The sequence below is a fragment of the Coptis chinensis genome, chromosome 7, assembly GCF_015680905.1.
Source record: "Coptis chinensis isolate HL-2020 chromosome 7, ASM1568090v1, whole genome shotgun sequence".
Classification (NCBI taxonomy): domain Eukaryota; kingdom Viridiplantae; phylum Streptophyta; class Magnoliopsida; order Ranunculales; family Ranunculaceae; genus Coptis; species Coptis chinensis.
The window spans coordinates 85826979-85847900 of NC_141462.1; the positions used below are offsets into that span (position 1 = coordinate 85826979).

At 36.9% G+C, this 20922-nt stretch overlaps 2 long non-coding RNA genes across 8 annotated transcripts; one reads left to right on the top strand and one right to left on the bottom strand.

Annotated features, from left to right (window-relative positions):
• The first annotated feature begins 1452 nt into the window (after positions 1-1452).
• Positions 1453-5983, top strand: LOC147489567 (uncharacterized). Of its 7 annotated transcripts, XR_015202594.1 has the most exons (4): positions 1453-1639; positions 1715-1778; positions 3086-3304; positions 4201-5924. It is a non-coding gene; the product is annotated as an uncharacterized LOC147489567 (long non-coding RNA). The 7 variants fall into 7 exon arrangements; XR_015202591.1 differs by having other exon boundaries at positions 1453-3304; positions 4201-5584; positions 5689-5983; XR_015202593.1 differs by having other exon boundaries at positions 1453-3422; positions 4201-4340; positions 5155-5924.
• Positions 5984-8135: 2152 nt separating this feature from the next.
• LOC147489568 (uncharacterized) lies at positions 8136-10683 on the bottom strand. The gene is made up of 6 exons (XR_015201451.1): positions 10664-10683; positions 10000-10087; positions 9106-9177; positions 8866-9024; positions 8589-8693; positions 8136-8440 (listed from the first exon to the last, which is right to left on the bottom strand). It is a non-coding gene; the product is annotated as an uncharacterized LOC147489568 (long non-coding RNA).
• Positions 10684-20922: the final 10239 nt, after the last annotated feature.

The following is a 20922-nucleotide window of genomic DNA, read 5'->3' on the forward strand; positions in this document are numbered from 1 at the left end:
CTCCTCTGATTGGATCAAGGCTTGGACCATTGAAAAGCTCTTCCGAGCCGGTCGTTTTGACGTAAGGTAGGCCCAATTCCAAGGTCTGAGTCCAAAGATATGGTCTTCGGAAGTTCTGCTGACTTTGTGCACTGTTTCTGCCCGCGTGGACTTTGACTTTTCATCTTTTGACCGGGCTTTAGAGAGGCTTTGTCTTCTTGAAAATTGGCCTTTAATCACAGAACTCCTTAGCAACTGACCTTTGCTCCTTTATCTCGCTAAAGTGGCACATTTCTGCACATAATGGACTTTGAAGCCTGGAATGCATAAAAACACGTAATCAGTATTAACTCTTACTTATTATTCACATAATTGGTCTAAAAGTACGATTGTTAAGGGGTTAAAACTACAGTTTTGGGCTCTTATCAGTACACTTAGTCTTATATCATATGATATCTTGATTGACATTTTATTATTCTTATGATATCGATCGTTTTGCTTTTGTTGATGTTGGACTATCTCTCTCATGTATGTCTGAATAATGGTTGTGGTTTGAATTGAAGCCATTGCATTGTTTGGATTGAATTGGTAAAAATAAGAAAATCTTAATGTTTCTCTTTTTCTTGGCATAGGTATCTCCAACAAGGTGTGAAGAAGAAAGGCAAACAAGGTGTGAAGAGGAAGGGCAAAGTGGCATCACTATTTGTCTCTAAGAATGTCTTTTGAAGTATGATGATCTGAAGACTAATCACGAGTGTTTGACGTGAATATGATTTGGTCACAACACTAGTAGAAAAAAGGCTTTTTGTGACTGTTTTAAAATGTTATTTTGTGATCGTTACATTTAAAGCGGTCACAAATGGCGCGAAAAAGGGTTTTGTGGATTTGTTTTAAAAGTTTTTGGTGCGTCGCTTCGAAACGGTCACAAGTGGTTTTTTTCTAAAGAAAGTGTATATGTGTGGAGAATTATTTGTGACTATTTCACTAAAATAGTTACATATCATCCGACCATTAAGTGACCGTTGGACCCACTATTTGACCCAACTAGTTTTTGGTCCAGCACGCCCACAACTCCACTAAAACAACTAATTCGAAATACAACACGCCCACTTTATGTCATTGTCTTATATGACCCATTCAATTTTCGGTCAGTGCCACCACAACTTAACTAAAAAATAACTACTTAGACCACACAAATTAGACACACCAACATAGCCCAGTGAGACCACATTCCATCAAACACTTCCAGCACAGTGACGCGTATGTCACTACACCATAACATTGAATTTGCAACATCTAGTAAAATCGATTGCTAACACTTATTCATCCGTTACAATGTTTGTCACACATGAATTCCGTTAGCAATCTTGCCAACCCTTACATATTCTATAGGCAAATACTTGCTCTATTTCGTAACATTTACCCAATATTAAGTGACGGATATTAAAGTGTAACCAATTGGCAAAAAAAATAAAAGAGAACTGGAAAACAAATGAAAATGGGTGAAAACTTTTGGGAGGGGAGGTTTTTCATTCTCGCGCTCATCTCTCACGCACACCCTTTCAATAACAAAACAGAAAAGTGAAGAGGTAAACCGCTACCACTGCTGCCGCCGCCGCCACCGCCACCGCCGCCGCCGCCGCTAGTGTTGCCCACTGAGGTAAGTCGTCATCTTCTCCTTTTTATTCTCCTTCATTTTCTTAATCTTCTCTTCTTCCTCCTTTCCAACAATTAGTGTTTTGGCTAAAGTGTTTGATTTACACCATCAATTGCTCAAGAAAGCTTCTTTTTTGTCCAAGGTAACATTTTGTTTAGTGAATCTTCTTTCAATTACGGTTTCTAGTGTTTCCATTTTTCGAAAAAAGGAATTAGCTTTTGGGTTTGTGTATACATATGATTATAAGGGTGTGTGTTCATGATTACTAGTGTAATCTGTCAACCATGGCCAAAGTTTGCGTCATTATATGATAGATTTTAGTTTATATTCATAATCTCATGCTATACTATGTGTATCACTGACAAGGGTGGGAAATCTGCTCTTGTTGGCTTCGTTCCCTTTGATACTATAGCAAATCTGTAAATTTTTCACTTTGATTTCAAGGTAATAGTTAAGTTAACAAAATTGTAGGTTTTGAATCTAATCACTTTAGGTTTTAAATTATGTACGAAAGTTTTGTTCTTCAAGTGTAGTGTCATATTTTGAAGATGGGTGTTTCTTTGAAATGATAGGTTGCTTCTGTTGACACTTAGATAGTATATTTTTATTGTTGGCCTTCTCCAAAAAGCTTGATGAAGTCCTCATTTAGATTCTTGACTCGATAATTGGTCTGCATCTCTCGAAAGTTGATAGGTAGTAAAACATGATTGCACAGATATGCATTTTGTAGCTTTAGATTTTAGCTTTTGGCCTGATCTAGGTTGTTGTATATACCCTGTTATCTATCACTCACAAGCTGAATGGTTCTACATTAATTGTATCATTAGCATGTTTATGTCTTAGTTACTCTTAGTTGGGTAATACATGCGTTTACACTACACCAAATCAGAAAATATAAGACACTATATACGCTGGCCTTTCTTTGTTATTGAGTACTGACCCATACACAGACATCTTTGTTAATTCGTGCAAGCAAGTATCTCGTGATGAATGTTTATTGCTCCCTGTTCTATCTTTTTGAACTAATTTGATATCTCATTTGTTACTCCATCGTACCCTTATAATTATGAATATGTGAATGAAAGAAACCTATGTAGCTAATTGTTTTGAATTGTATTTCCTTAAAGTTTGCTTTGTGGGTAAAAAGAAAAATTTAGTTTGGGTGGACTGTTTTGAGCTGAACTAACAACCTATTTAGTAGTTTTTTTTTTCAATGTGTAAAATACAATAGACTTATGCATGGTCGATGGAAAATGAAGTATGTAAATGTCAACTTATCAGCCATCGTCTTACTAATACCTTATTGCAATTCATTTTTACAATTATGTTAGGGATTGCCTTGGGCTATAGTGCCTTCATTGTTGAATGAATCATCACATATTCATTTTTATTACGATTAACTAGCATACCTGATTGTGCATCGAATATAACTCTTGGCATAAGTTGCAGGCCAGATAGAAGTATAGAACTCTTTTCACATGTTCTCGTGCTTTGTAACTTTGTGAATCATTTGAAGTGCAAGAACTTCAGTGACCTATTTCAATGGGAATGTTTTTCATTCTCGCGCTCATCTTTCACCCTTACAATAACAAAAGAGAAAAGAAAAGAGGTAACCGGCAGAGAAAACTACTACTGCTGCTACCGCCGTTGCTAGTGCTTCCCATCAAGGTAAGTCGTCATCTTCTCCTTCATTTTCTTAATTATCTTCTCTTCTTCCTCCTTTGTAACAGTTAAGGTTCTAGCTTTTACACAATTAATTGCTCAATCTGCTCACTTCTTGTCCAAGGTAATGTTTTGTTTAGTGAATCTTCTTTCATTTACAGTTTCCAGTGTTTCTATTTTTCGAATAAAAGAATTAGCTTTTGGGTTTGTCTAGACGTATGATTATTATGGTATACTGTGTATAATCTGTACTACATCCAGTCTCCTTGTCCTAAGCAAGAACTTTATGTACTTTATGTATGACAATGTCTAATTTTGCCTTACTATCTTCCTTTTCCCTTTGTTTTTTTTATAATTTTATTTTCATTTTATTTTTTTTCATTTACAATAACTCAATAAGTACATAGGTTACATTGTGCAGATCTAAGAGAAATCAAATTACAACAATAGTTCCATTACATTTGAGAGGATATAATCACAAAGAAAAGTGTAGTAAGTCTTAGAAGTAAACAATGTTAGATCGCATATTTGCGACTAGATCCATCTTCTGATCATTGTTGTGCTTATTGAAAATTGAAACATGTTTCCTGTTTTAGTATCTGTACTACGCAGAACATACATCGAGGTTACCTTTTTATTGGTGTACTTTTTTTGAAGGTATAGTGCAAGAGTATGTAAACTAATGTTTCCCATTGCCAAGCTAGTACACTTAGCTTATCCCTTCATACACTTATTCCACTCTGTATCTTTGCCTTTACATCTATGTTAAATGCATTTCCTTTGTTTTTCCTTTGTCTTTTTCTAGTATATATCTTCACTGACTAGGATTTCCTTTGTAGTCATAATAGACCTTTGGTTTTTTTTTTTTTTTTTTTCCAAATCGGATGGATCTTTGAGTATAGTATTATTCAGCTCTTTGGAACCTAAGGATGCTGAGACATCTGTTAAGGTGAATAATACCGAGAGGGATTCTCCTCATTTGAGAAAATCAAACCTCAAAAATTTGAAGGATAATATTGTTTTTGGAAGACTCATTGGACAGGTTCAAGCTCTCACCCCCTCTCTATCTACCTATATGCTTATGCCATAGTTGTTCAATTGTGGACTATTCTAATGTTGAGAACATCTGAAAAATCATGCACTACGCACTGCACTGTTTGACTGTGTCCTGTAAACTCACCATGATACAATAACCTAGTGGAAGGCACAGTGATAAAGCTCTAGCCAATACAAGAGTGATATAATCTGCGTTCAAATGTTTCTAAACCTTCTAGTTCTGTTTTGGTGTTCACAGAACATATGTCTATATCATTTACGGTTTACACGTCATGCTAAAATAAACTCTTATTTCTTAAATAAATAAGAACTGAAGTACAAAGCCTATCAAATAGGTCCTAAGAATGTTTTTGGTAAATGTATTCTCATTTTCCTGATATTATATACCTACATTACGATGAACTTAATCAGTTATTTCATGTAGTTTTCACTAGAAAGATCACCCTGGACATCCAACAGACACAATTACTTTCAGCTATCTGTATTCATTACGTGAACTGTTAATTGTAAACAAATATGGTATTCTCACTTTCAATAGACATTAGAATGTAAAACAACTGCAGCAATACGTTACCTTTTCTAAAACAAAGAACTACTTGCATTAGAAGCTTTTCATGTATGCAGTATCCCTTGGAATGTCTAATTTTTGAATTTCTACTAATATATTGGAGGAAGATATCCTATATCTATCTTTTAATGTGCGTGAATGAAAACTTTGGACATAGGATAGGAGCATATTTGCGTTTGTGGATGTAATAGGCATGATGCTTGGTGAATCTAACTGACAAACTTATTAGCAGGTTTCACCTCCTTCAAGTTCAATTCTAGAGCTTTATGCAGTTGGGCTCTGCTATACTAAAAACACTAGTCTTCAGCCTAGCTGCATTGGATCCGAAGGTTTATTATCTGAGTCATTGATTACGCTTCCTATTCGTGGTGGGGATGATATTCTATACTTGAACGATGTGCTTTGTTCTTTAGCAGATTATTTTCATGGTGGAACTAATAGCTATGTATCATGTGAGTGTTCTGTAAGTTGCAAGCATGAGCTCGGAAGAGTTTCTTTTCTTTCATACTTAAAGGCTTTGGCATTCTTATGTCATCCATTTGGGGAATTAGCACAAGCAATATTCTTCTCCCTGAGAAGAAATTTCCTACATTTTCTCCCAACCTGACTATTATTTTAGATGCATTCCAATAGTATTCTGATGCTTGTCATACTCATTTCAGGTATTTCTTTGGTCACTTTTCGGTACATTTCTTCTTGTTCACAACACTCATGATATTTTTCATAATAGTTTTATGTTATAACCTTGTTGCTTCTTATATTCCAGCTAAAAAATCTTAGTCATAAAAAGGTTTTTACCGACAGTCCGACAAGGAGATAAATGAAGTTTGAATGGATTTTGTTAAGTTCATCCAAGAATGTATTATGAATTATTCTCAAGACGAAGATGAACTATAATGTTGAAGACATATGTGGTCGGGTGATCGACTTTAACGAGATTAGGTTATTTTTTCATTTGGATTTGGATTAAGTTGATTAAATTTATATGAATTAGATTGGAAATGTGTTATTTACTTCATTACGTTTTATGATTAAGTACAAATATATATTGGTTATCCAAAGAGATTGGAATGTTTCAATGAAATTAGCACTATATATGAGTGTACTTGAAATTTAATAGATCATATTCAGGTATGTAGTTTATTCAGGTGTGCAGTTTATTGCAGGTCCCCAATTTTGTGAGTTTTCATATATATTTATGTTTTTTTTTTCTCTTTTTAATAAAAAAAAAAAACAATATATACATATCATTGTTTTACCCAAACCGTCATGACTGATGGTACTTTTTATGACTGTTAAAAAGGATGAATACATAACAGTTTATTTAAAACCGTCACAAATGATATGATTTGTTGTGACGGTTTTTGAGCAGTTGTTACCGTTTTTTTATGGTTTTATGACCGTTAAAAAAGATGAATGCATAACCATTTATTTAAAACCGTCACAAATGATATGATTTGTTGTGACGGTTTTTGAGCAGTTGTTACCGTTTTTTTATGGTAGAGAGAGGCTAGTCTGGAACAAATATTTGTGACGGTTTTGAGAAAAAAATAAATGACTCTTACTCCGTCACGGTTTTGGAAAAAAAAAAAATGACAAAAGACTTTTTGTGACGGTTTTTAACAATGCATAAACATTTCTTAATCCATTCATTTGTATATTATTAAGTACTTATTGATTACCTAAGTCTTATGTCTATTTTTGCTACTGGAATGTTTAATGGAGTTAGCATTTATGAATACTATTTGAATTTTAATGGATTATATTTCAGGTGTATATTTATTGCAAGTCCAATTCAATGTGAAATGTCTGTTTTCAAATATAGTACAAGTTTTTTTTTTTGAAAAAAATAACATTTATCATGGTTTTGCCAGAACTGTCACAAAAGATATATTTTTTTGTGACTGTTTTTTAGTATTTGTTATAGTTTTATGTGGTGGATATATGTTTCTCTAGAGGAAATATTTGTGACGGTTTTGGGGGGAAAAAATATTTGTGACGGTTTGGGGGGGGGGGGGGGGGAAATAATGACCCCCACTTGGTCACCGTTTTGGGAAAAAAAAACGTTCACAAAAGACTTTTTGTCATTGTTTTTAACACTGACGTAAAGGCTTGTTTGTTAGTGTAAATTCATAAATCTTAATAATAATTTTGTTATTCCGATACAGCTAAAAATTCTAAATTCTCAACATTCTAGACGTGGTGCTATTGAGCAGTGACTAGTCTCTCCTTTTTCATTCCTCACTTTTTCATTCTTTTATTTTTTATCCTCTTCTCTCTTTAACCAATTAATTTCTTACTGATTAAAATAAAATTTGATATTTCTATTAATTATTTCCTACTTTTCCCATTGAAAAAAAAAAGTAGGAAATAATTAATAGAAATATCGAAATTTCCTTTAATCAATAAGAAATTAATTTGCTAAAGAAAAAAGAGGATGAAAAAAAAAATGAGAGAGTAATGAATGGAAAAGAAGAGACTTATCCCTACTCAATAACACCAAGTTTGGGATGTTGAAACTTGAAATATAATTCAAATGGAATTTTATAATTTCTGAAAATTCGGAAGGGTATCAAAATAATAAAATAGAACAAAAAATTACCAAAAACTGTAGATTTTGAATGTTACTCCGAATATATTGAAATTCTGATAAGAGTTTCAGTTTTTTTATAAACTTTCAAAATTCACGGATTCCAAAATCATGACCAATGCGGTGAGGTGTTGAACTGAAATAACCAAACGTGTACGGTAAAATCGTAAATACGGAAAGAATAATGGTTGAGTTTTGAGTCCCACTTTTCCAGACGTCACAGAAGGCAACAAAGTGGGCGAATGAAGACAAACTTTGGAGCCCACGTTTACATAAAGCAAGTCAAATTTAAAATTATATATATACTCTTGTCTTAAAATTTATTTACTTAATACATATTATATTTTGGCTACATAAATTAGTAGAAAGTGAGAAGGCAAATTTGGAAAAGAAAAAAATCCAGTTAACCCAAATGCTACTGTTACATACTTACACGAGTTCTCTTTACAGGTAAAATATACCAACCGAAAAAAAATAAAAAAGAGAAAGACATGTAGTCTGATGGTTTCTAATATTTCAACCATTTCTAATATAATATTGATGAAAATTTTGTATTATTTCAACCACTTCTAAGATATGGAAAGCAATCAAAAATTCAGAATCATAAATATACAGAGACACATATTGTTACAAACAAATTTATGTGGCTATAATAGTATTATTTATCATTGAGGAAACACATGGTCGACTTAAACACTTACTACCACACTTACTAGAACTGCAATGTGATTTATTTACATTGAATTAGTACTCCGAATATGTAAATGCATCAACAAATTGAATTGTAAACAAAAACAAAAGTTTACCATTTGCCATGATTATTGTCTACCACATCCAAGATTCCCAGGTCTCATCGGAAATATCATATGTCTACTTTGCTTGAAAAGACCAGGATGGAGATCTTCTCAAAAGTCAATCATTTTTTTTTCTAAGAAAAATAATTTTAAATTAATGAAAAATCCACAAAAGCATCGTATCTAGTAGTGAAACCCAAAACTCTGAGAATGAGTAATGTAGATTAGCCCTTTAGTTAAACATTCATCCTCAAATATAAAAATTCAAAGGAAAATAAGTACCTGGTTCTTGATCTCAGAAGCCATGGCCATAAAAGCTTGTTCTACATTTGTAGAACTTTTGGCACCGGTTTCCATGAATGGAATTCCAATTTCATCAGCAAAAGCCTAAACACGTATAAGAATAGATGTCAGACAAAGCTGACCTTTTTTCTCCATATACTAATATTATACAAATGCAAATTGAGATAACATAAAGAGGGATTGGGAGAAAACGTTCTCCAACAAAAAGAAATATAGTAATCATTAAAAACAAAATGTGAAGGATAACAAGTTCTACCTTGCCTATCTCATAGGACACCACTTTTTTATCAGTTAGGTCACACTTGTTACCAACCAGAAGCTTGTTTACATTCTCACTAGCATAGCGATCGATTTCGTTTAACCAATATTGCTTAACATTGTTAAAGCTCTCCTGGTCTGTAACGTCATAAACTACCTAAAAACAAATACAAACACAATGAGCCAGTACTAGCGTAAGAATATCCAAAGTAAGGTTAAAACTGCGGGATTCACTTACTATAATGGCGTGTGCACCACTATAATAGTTGTTGGTGATTGTTCTGAAGCGTTCTTGCCCATCAGTATCCCACTGCATGATAAAGAAGGGAAGTTAATAATTGTATTAAATGAATGAAGAGAAGAAGGGAAAAAAGAGGTTACACTCCTCTCAGAGAGGAGAAGTTTGATCACGCAAATAGCAGAGAACTATATATTGTCTATATGGCATTTTCCACTTATATATCCATGGGGATCTACCATTTGTCAAGCATCTACCTTATGCACCCCAATTCAGTGATTCAGAACATGGATTCAATTATATCCCCAGCTCTACTTGTTGCTCTGTGCTGGCTGGCCTGGGAGAACATAGGATTCCCATGTCATCTCTCAAAGACAAGGAAAAATATCTGAAAAGTCCATCCACATATTATCGATGAGCGGTACCGATCCCGATTTCCGGCTTTAACGACATTAAAATTGATTGATTTGCAATCATTTTCAAGATATTAAGGCGTCCGATTTCCTTGGGAAATACTCTCTTTCCAATTTCCTGGTGTTTAAAATCACAAAAGATAAGATCCAGTCGAGATGATTTGGAGCATTTAAGATTGTAGAGAGGAGAACTCCTAATCTGATTACTATAAAAATTAAACAAGTAATGTAAAACACGTAAAACTAGCAAAAGGATGCATCATTGCAACAAATCAAAGCTCATGAGGGTACTATTGGGATGTGAGGAGAACATTATTGAAGGATGGTGTCTTTAGGTAACATTTGCCTTTGCTTAAAAGATTGGGTGAAAATGACAAGACTCTATCATAAGAATTAAAACCATAAAAGTTTAATAGGCGTGTGGAACTGGGTTTGAACTAAAGAAGGTTTATACCATGCAAAAAGAATGGTCCTCACTTACGTAAATCAATATCAAAAAGCTTCTTGAGACCAGGCCTCTGAACTTTCACAACCATTATTTCTCCATTGTGTAAAATTGCACGATGTACCTAAGGGCCACAGTTTCAAACCACATAAGAAGAAGACCACAACCTCATATGCATTCACAATGATAGATACAAAATCAATAATAGCAGGTTACTCTTAGAACTTTAGATCAATGAGATGCTTAAGTTTTCATTATCTGCTACTTATAATAGCATGGAAGTAAACTAAACAACAAGAACTGTTCTTCTCCATTATCTTAGACACATTTTTTGCAAATTTTTTGTGGAATAATAATTTCTCTTATTTGAACACGACATCTCAAGTAGCTTTGTTCTATTTTTGGATTATTCAATTTTTTCGCAATGCCATACTGAAATTATGATGGACTGTAAATTTAGTTGTAGATTGTATGCTTTTTAGCTACTACAATGTTTGACAAGCACATGTACCTGAAACCTTTATTGAAGTATAACACAACGACAAACACATTTTGGGCATTCCAAATTCTTTCTTTTATGTTACTGGCGTTTGCATAATTGAAAGGGGAGGCAGCTTGCAAATATGATATGCTATCCTCTATAGAAAAAGAAAATTGTGTACAAGATCTTGTCTGTGAAACATATAAATGCATCCCTTACTTGAAAAATGGAGCAAATACGGCCAAGACTAGTCTGGCCGCTATTGGTTGATCTTCAAACTTCTTAAACGGGACATCAACTGGTGTTCCCAATTCATTCTCTATAAAAGCTCGGGCTTTACGTGGAGAAAAGCGGGGACTCTATCCCGCAATATCGGATGGAAACCACTTCAAATTACTTGAACAAAATCACGATAAGACATACCCGGTAATTTAAGTACTTAGTATCGTCACATCCAAAAAGGATAAGGATTTGCGGGATGAGATATGATGAAGATGAATACCGCAACTTGGCAAGTTCATCCACAAACTCTCGAGGGAACAAGTCAGACTTTGTGGAAGATAGTTGCCCAAGTTTGATGAAAGTTGGGCCAAGTTGCAATACATATTCCGTAGCCATGAAGCGGTTTTTCTCGACCGCCATAGTCTTTGCCACCTAATTTTTAGTATACATAGAGAGGGGTGTAACCCTTTAGAACATGACTCAAGTATATAATTAAGTAAACCTAGAGTCTCGTACAACAATGGCATTCCACATGCTTTGACAAAATCAGACCGCATGATATATATTTGAATTGCTAATATATAGATATCTGTAGGTGAGAAACAACAAACATATACATCGATCACACTTATAAATTTTAATTACTACCAACTTGACACATTTCATTTCCACCATCCCAAGTTCCCAAGTTAGTACTAGAATTGAACTGAATCCCAACATCCACACAAAAACTCTCATCAAATGGGGCCTTATTCTCAAAGCTCCGACCTCGAATCCGATCCAACCCATCACCTCCACATTCATACTCACCATCCCACGCTTGCTATCCTCACTAATAAGGTCAACTATTTTCTTTTCTACATCTTTGAACCCTGCCCAAAGAAGACTCTCGGTATTCTTCCCTTGTTCGAAGGTGAAACATCATTTCACAAAGAAACTCTCCTTTATAGAACAAGGACACTTCCATGACATCGTAGTAGATGTCCGCCTTCTTTTTAGGATTTTCTACTAAGAAGCCAATTTCGTTTGGAGATATAACTGATGTCGAAGCATTTAAAGGAATGTTTACCATGTCAACTTGGAATTCGGGAAGATGGGTCCGAAAAGCGAGCCGGTGATGAAAGATATAAGCGCTAAAGATGATCATCGCAGCAATCGAGAAATGAGAAGAAGGCGGAGAAAGGTGTTGCTCTGCTGGGCTGTAGGAGGAAGGGCGGGATAAGGATTATGGTTGGGAGGCAGCGAGGGTAGGGGTAGCGGTATATGTATTAGACTCATAGTTAGGATGCCCGGAGGGTGTTGTTGGATAACCTATTACAGACTTGTTCTGATCATCTTCCCTCAATGAACTCATAGAAGATATAAATTTTAGAGAGAAAAAGTTGTGAAGAAGGAAAAAACTATATGACCATAAGAGCAACTATTCTGTGAGCACTAATGAAGTAATGAGTATATCTTCCGAGGTATTGCGGATAAGACATTGCCTATATAGATAGAAACAAGGAGAGGAAAATATAGAATATCACAATTTTTGGCATGAAGTCACGAATGCTTATTCATAGTTTGGCTTACAATCAATCACCCCTAGGTAAATGGTATAGGATACTTAATTGATAGTAATAAAGAACAACAATCACGACACACAACTATCAAACAAGCGATTGGACATTATTAAAAGTTTGGATAATATTGTAAACCCCATCGAAGCTGCTTCATTTTTAAAAGGCTTTTTTTTCCTTTAAATTCTCTTCACATCATTAGAAGACTTGCCTAGATAGAAAGGCAAAACGGCTTGAAAGAAGCTCTTCTCCAAAGTCCACATGCTAGATAAGTTTCCACAATGTCGAAAAAGCTTTTTATATTCTAGCTTCACAGGGATTCCTACAGAGAAACTACATTGTTAGGTAATATATGGTCATGGCAGAGGTGGCAAACACTATGGCGGTCGGTGATTCTACAGGTACAAGTTAATAAAAAATTAGTGATTCTCTGGTACAAGAACCGGGTATAGTAAAAATAGATTCAATAATTCTACAGGTACAAGTTAGAGTCGGTGGACTAGAGAAAAACAAGAGTAGAATATACTTTAAAGACAGGAGTGTGTTAAGAAGAAGTTGTAAGATCTGGTTGTTGACGTTACAGTGAGTGATGGACAAGTAAATGGGAGAAACAATAGTAGCGTGGAGGAAAAAAACTGTCTGTTTTTCAACTCAAAACGCAACCGTTTTGGAAGAAGTTGGTTAGTTTTTTAATAGCAGAGATCTTGAATTTCAGAAAATCTTAACACCATTGAAATATAAACAAACCTTGGCAAGGGGAGCAAGACTTGTATTCATTCTCATTGACACTGACAACAAACATGGGAGCATCTGCACTTGGGGCAGAAATGACAACCTTCTTAGCACCACCCTGTGCATTGACAACCCAACACATTTTAGAAAACAATATATATAATTAGTATGCAACCATAGTAGAGGCAAACAAGAAAGTCAATACATAAAAACTACACAACCAGGAATGAAATAAAGAAATCCACTTCATTTCAATCCTATCAGTAGAATTTCTTCTAGGAATAAAATGAAATCAAATTCATTTCAATCTTATTAGTAGTATTTAAGTAGATATATATCCAACCAAACAAATTTTAATTACTTTTAAATATCATTATTCTACTCTGAACTGTCACTTCGTTTGCATAGACTCAGATCATTGCACATACTAAGAAACAAACTACATAACAACCCCATTTTAGAATTAACCGACTACAACTATTTCATTTCAAAATAGTATCAATAAGAAAACTCCGTTTTGTGGACTATAATATAATAATCCCATTTTTATAAACATTTACAAACCACAGAACACAGATCAGTCAATATAAAAAAGCATTAGAGGCTAGAACACGAAAGCAAACCTTCAAATGAGTAGCACCTTTGTCCTTGGTGGTAAAACACACGGTCGATTCAACAACATATTCACTCGGTATCAGCCCATGGAATCTCATTAGGGTTCCTACCCAAACAATAAAATAATTAAACAAGTAGAAACACAAATCCAAAACAATAAAATCACGCAGACGGCATTGCAGACGACACTGCGAAAAAAAAAGTGGATCGGCTTCTCTTGAAGAGAAGAGTCTTCTCATCCTTAACCCTAAGTTCATGATGTAGAGTTCCATCTTATTTAACCCGGTAGATCAATAAAAACAAGTTTCTTTTGTCAAAAGCTCACTCCTTTTCAAGTTTTAAGAAAAGCTCACTATTTTCATTGCTAATGGAAATAGAAGAGGAAAGGTGAGAAAGTAGTCACCTTAAAAGCGGCGTGTGGAGACTTTCACACAAGATTTCAACGGTTATGACCGTGGGCGCAGCTACGGCAGTGAGAGAGAAGGAGGAGACCTAGTGTAGCGGCGGTGAGGGAGAGGGAGAGGAGAGAGACTAAAGTTATCTTTTATATTTCGACCGAAATAATAGAGCGCGATTTTTTTTGGTTTCACTCTTTTGCGAAATTTTCAAAATTTTGATTTGTAACACTTCTAAAACGATTTTTAAGCGTTGGAAATAAATTCATGAAATTCACCCAAATTAAAGCAACACTTAACAACATTACCAACGCTTATATAGCGTTGGTAATTTGCTAATGGTAAATAACTGTTGCAAAGCAAAAAAGGGCTGTGTTGCAAATATCCTATTATGGTATAGTGGCTTCTGGAAAATAGTGGAGGAGATATGGTCGTAGGGTCGCGACTTCGAGTCTGGTCACCAACCTGTAGAAAAGAGTTGCAAGATCAGATAGGAAACCACGGTACGTACATATTGAAGGGTAAATAAAAAGGGGACTCACCACTAGGAAGGAAAGCCAGATGATTTCAGGAGGAAGATCCGCGGGTAGGAAGTTTCCTGAGACGTACACCAGATAATGATGCTATACTTTATCTGAAGAAGTGACACAGAGGACAAAAGATTGTTTTCTAGGGTGGACGCAGAAGGAATGATATCCCACACTGACGTCCTTGGTGCTTTTTTTTAATGTAATAGTGAGCGGTCATGTCGCGAACTGTTATCTTGGGTATCCCAGATTCGTTGTAGTAGTTCGCGGCATACATAACCCTCCAGAAGTTGCCAATACCTTGGCAATGGGGGATGTTAAAATGGTTGCATATCTCGACATCAAGGCGGGTGAGGGGTAAGGGGAGTCCGGCAACGATTTGCCCTACCGTGGCCACGGGACACCCCAGTTTGTAAGGGACCAAATGGGGAAAGTAAGTTAGGTCAGGCACATGTTCTAAGGTGACGTCAGCAGGAATACCATAGGCAGCCTTGACCGCCTCTAGATTCGGTCTACGGCTACGGGATGGAGGCGGCGGAAGGGCAAGGGGTTGCCCGGAAGTGGATGGAGCCTCGGTGGGATCAAAAGGAGGGGGAGAGGCAATATAGCGAGAAGGGGAGGAGGAAGAGGCGTCGGATCTGGAGGCCGACATGTGTGGAAGATTTCACAGAGGAAGACGCACGGTCGCAACAGGACAAAGAGGGGAGAAAGAGAGAATCATACTTAAAAAGAGTAATACACAGTACAAAAGGAAAAAGGAAATAGAGAGAGAAGAAGACCAACCTGGGGAAAGGAGAGAGTGGCTGTTACAGGAGCTTTAGCAAAAGGAAAACGCAGGGGATGAACGCGCGCTGGACCGGAGAAACCAAAAAGGGAAGGAGAGTGAGTGGTGGCGAAGATAAATTTAGAAGAGAGTAGAAGGCAAAATGAGAGAGAAGGACGATTCGAGCGGGCTTTTATAAGAGGAAAGGGCAAAACCATAACTTGAGAGGAGCTGAAATCGAGGAGACACCAAAAAGGACCAGCCAGGGGATGACGCGTGGAGACTCAGAAATCGAAGGGACGCAGGTGGTAAGCGCATGGGGAGCGCGTGAATCCAGCGATGCAAGGGAGGTGGAAGGCCACGGCAGAAAGATAGAATGAGCGGACTCGACCCCCGTCCTTGAGGAGGATCCGCGGTTCGAGAGGGGCATCTGTGGTGGTAGGATAAGGGACCATGGACATCAACGGGTGGATGCACCCAGGTCAACTTATGACACTTAGCCGCGGTGCACAAGATCGGAGCAAAGGCACGTGGTCACAGTACGGAAACCCTACACGTGGAAAGAAGAAGGCTGCGAGATGGAGGGCCAAGATGGATAGAGGGAAGGATATAAAGGAAAAGAGGGAGAGAGAAATAAGGCGCAGATTCATTGAAGCAGGAGGAGAGGACCTAGAAGAAAAAGGGGAGCGACCAAAAGAGAGAAGGGGGAGTGAATAGGGCTGAGAGTTGAAATAGTGTAGGAGAAGTAGTGAACAGTGCTTGTAGTAGAGAAGGGGTGTAACACACATACTCTCGTAATTTTCCTTCAATATCTTCAAGAAAGCCACTGTCAGGATAGATGATAACCATCTTTCTAAGTGACATCTTCAAAGGTTTGTTATGGTGCTCTTGAATATTACGTGCAAGATCGATGACTCTCATCATCCTTAATACACTTTGTTCAGTGCATTCATCTATCTTCCCCTCCTACTTGAGGAAAACTGTAGTAGCGAATGCTTTCCTCGGATCCATTGCAAACCTTGCGCATATTTTGATAAAGAACTTCAGTGAAGAATGGTGTAAATGGAGCCATAAGCTTACACGTAGTAAGAAGCACATGGTAAAGAGTTAAGAGTGTTGTTCTGCAATCCTCTTCTCCAGTACGACCTTTTAGCCTCCTACTGTTTAGCCATACATAAATATTCGTCAGGCTCTTAATAAATTTCAACAGATATGACACCACCGTATATAGCCGATATGCATCCATTTCTTGGCGGACAAAGTGAACGAGACTTTTGGTCGCTGAGTTGATCCACTGATCAAACGTTTAACAACATCTGAAGAGAGACCCGATCAATGGGAACAAATGGTGCATACCCCTCAACCTCAAGTCTCTTGAATTGGCATTCTGCACCAGAAACCTGTATGCATCATACCAAGGAAGAAATACATCTTTCACCACACTGTACACTCCTTCCGCTTTGAATTTTAACGGTTCATTATACTTACACTATTCATTATCCTTTTGAAAAATAATTAGCAATTTAAAAACGCATTACAAGTTTGATGATACATAGTTGGAATTTGCCTCAGCAAAAACAGATAACTCTGCTACTACTTATTAAAACTTGCGAATCATATACTATGGATGATGGTGCAAGTTGTTTTCATAAGAGTTTGTAATTGGGTAGAAGACGAAGAAGTAAAATGGTGGATAGTTATTGGAGGAGAAGAAGGAAACTGGTTCTAACCGATTTGCCAGTTTTATTTCAAGTTGGGTTTTTTTTGGTAGGGGTGTACGGGACAGTGTATAGTCCCAACACAATTGCAGACCCCAAGTTGGGGCGAGCTTATTTGGGGTCTGCCTAATACAATTTAGGGAGTGTCAATAATAGGACTCGTAAGTAATTTGTAGTAGTTAGAGACTGATTAGGAACTCACCTGGTTTCAAGTTGGAACGGGAGGAGACCTGGAAAACCTGGTAAAGTCCTTATTTTTTAGTGGGAGAGTGTTGCCACTCCAGAAGAATAGCAGTGTAGTAGAAGAAGAAAGTGCATTGAAACTAACATAAAGCGGTTAAAGCGACTGTAATACGAAAATAGAATGGGTTAGTTTCATTTCTAGCGGTGATCTTCTTAATTATGCGCACTATATATTGAAGAAGAAGAGAGCAAATTTGATGATAATGATAGCAAGTGGTCACTTGGGGATAGATATATATATAGCTGTACTTTGATGGAACCCACTCCGCATTTGTGGTACATTTCGTAGATAGAACCTCTCTGACATGACAACTATAACCTCCTCCGATCGTGCATCATCGGAGTCAGACATGTTTTAAGACAAAAAAGGAAAGAACCTAACAAGCAAGGCTTAACTACAAAACGAGAAGAGGAAAAATGGAAAAGATTGAACTAACTTGAGCACTTAACGATCTCAACAATCTGAAGAAAATGAAGCAAAACAAACAACTCTCCAGTTCCCCAAACCGTCTTATACACGCCACCCGTTTAGTTCCCAATACAAGTCATCATTGCACTAAACACTACCCGACACGTATCCTTACGTTTTGTCTTCTCAACTTCCACAAAACGAGGCGGTTATTATTCCACACATATGCTACACACGTGCAAACGTTCTCTCTCAGCAGATCGTTTAAACATACTAAACGACCTATTGAGATGGGGCTATATGAGGGAGTAGTATTCACCACACATGTGTCCATCATATACAGAACTAACAACTGACCTCCTATCCTCGTCCTCAGAGCCCGCTTCATAGTGACTCAACTCATGCAAACAACCTATTCAACTCGCGCCGAGAGTGATGTTACCACCAATCGATATCCCGTACCCGACCTTCGAGCTCGCTTCAAAGTGACTCGAGTCGAAAGTGAAACGATCTCACTAAGAAGCGACCTCCATAGCGCTCACTCCTCTCGTTCCATAACGGCTCATAATGTAAGTCTTTATTACACCCACCAAGACCGAAGCTTCAGACACGCAGCTCATTGATTCTCCATAACTCGCCATCATAGCTCATAAGTAACCTGAAGACATGGATCTGACCTAAAGTGGGCATCTTACCTATATAAAGAGGATGAGAAACTACGTCTGACCTGATTCAAGTTCCCCTCTATAGAGAACTTGATATAGGTAGTTCGTCCATACGAACTCGGTCAATTCAATCCAAACATCACAATCCCTTGATCAAGCCTACATTTATAAGGAGAACCAAAAGCATCCTTTACATTGGCGCCATCTATGGATCGAATTACTTGAAAATTCATCTACTCAAAATTTCCATTTCTTTCAACCATCTTCCTAGAATCAGTAATTTTCAAGCCCACGAAGCATAGAAAGCCTCCAAGATCAAATGAAGGTTATGGCCACATAGATGGGAACCATGAATGACAGCATCACCCTCTTACGACAAGAGAACGCCGCACTGAAAACTCAAGTGGCAACCCAGAACCCCAACGGAGTCACAGCCGAAGATGGCATTAATGAAGTGAATCAGCAAATCAACGAGTTATCCTAGCAAATTGACCAGAGTGCTGTGAAGAAGGACGCCACTCAGATTGTCCAGAAGATGCTGAAAACTTATCGAGCATCCCCATTCACTCCGGAGATACTTAGTAAGCCCTCCCCGCACAATTTCATACAGCTGCACTTTGCGATGTATGATGGAAGTTCGTGTCCCAGTTAACACGTAGCTCGCTACATCCATAGCCTCGCACTCTATAGTGCACAAGAGTTCGACTACTTGCAGTGCCGCTGATAAATGTAAAATGAATAGTTTATCTACGAAATGAACGATGAATTCAATCCGTAAGTAAACTAAAACTTATCTTTTTATCTCGATTATCAAAGCTTCTACTCTCGATGCGAATTGCACTAAGTGGAGTAGGAAGTTCGTTCCACTCCTAGTTCCCTAGCATGGATTGTTTTCTAAGTCTAAGAAATCAGTCTTAAGTCTAATGAGAGCTTTACGAAATGTTATGCTAACAAGACGCGTTAATTTAAATAACAAGATATAATAAATAACAAGATAAAATATAAACTAAAGTTAATCTACGAAAACTACGGAAATACGATTGTTTGAATCTAGATAAAGAAATAGAGGGGAATTGAATCCACCTCGAATCCAACTTAACGACCTAGCGTAGAATGTTGTATCTCAATTCTCACGTTCTTCACGGAGAATTTTGAGTTCTAATCCCTAGTGTTCATGGCATTCCTCTGGGATACTAACTAGCATGTGAGGTCGTCCACCCATTCTCATGGCGAAACACGACCTTCTAGAGTGGAATAGATTCTACAACCAATTCTATATTAACCACTAAGTTTTCATCAAGGCTTCATCAACCCCTCTAATGGAGGTTTTAGCCTTGAGTCATCAAACTAACATTTCCCATTGAATCTAAACTAAACATAATATAAGAAATTGAGATTTACTTACTTAAACAATAATGAATCTAATTTAATGGGTTTGGAATGAAATAAGAACAAGAATTGAAATTAGATCTAGAATGGAAATGACCAAATTCGAAATTGACAAACTAACTATTTTATTTATCTAATCAATCAGGAACAATGATTTAAAGATTTAATCTAAAACAGGAATTGAAATGGAACTAAAACTTAATTAATTAATAAAAGTAGATCTAGAATTCTATATATTAATTTAGGTCTAACTAGCTACCATTAACAAAGAGTGAAGCTTTGGTTTTTATACATTCAGATCCAAATATCGTGCATGGGCTTGGAGCCATGTTTTGGGCCAGAGAATCGGGCCCAAAAACCAAGTCTTCGATCAAAAGGCCTCTTCAACTGCAGTTCGCTTCAACAGACTTTTCGTACACTTCTGCTCCTCTGATTGGATCAAGGCTTGGACCATTGGAAAGCTCTTTACGAGCCGGTCGTTTTGACATAAGGTAGGCCCAATTCGAGGTCTGAGTCTAAAAGATATGGTCTCGGAAGTTCTGTTGACTTTGTGCTTGTTTGTTTACGCTGCGTGGACTTTGACTTTTCATCTTTTGACCGGGCTTTACAAAGGCTTTGTCTTCTTGAATCTTGGCCTTTAATCACCGAACTCCTTAGTAACCAATCATTGCTCCTTTATCTCATCAAAGTGGCACATTCACGCACATAATTGACTTTGAAGCACGAAATACATAAAAACACGTGTCGGTATTAACTCTTACTTATTACTCACATAATTGGTCTAAAAGTATGACTCGCTAAGGGGTTAAAACTACAGTTTTGGGCTCTTATCAACCACCCCCAAACAGCATTTTGCTTGTCCTCAAGCAAATATGAGAAATTAGCATAAGTGACCAAAAATGGAGTTTCTATCTCTGCGTCATTTGAGTCGCGATTGCATTGACCATATGCAACAAGGCCTTAAACCACTAGGAATTCTCTAGTGGGCCGAGTTTTAGCCTCGTGAGAGTTTTTCGAGTGAAGGTACTCACAAACTTCATCTATACTACAACGACTAAGAAATAAAACTATTGTTTTCTCATTCATGTCTCAACTATCTATACATCTCACTAGCAAATACATAAGAATAACCCGGTCGGAACCCTAAGCTAATATATGCATAATAATCAATCATCTAAAATAAACATATAACAATGAGTAATACTATGAAATGTAATAGCAGTCTGTTTCTGAAAACTTGG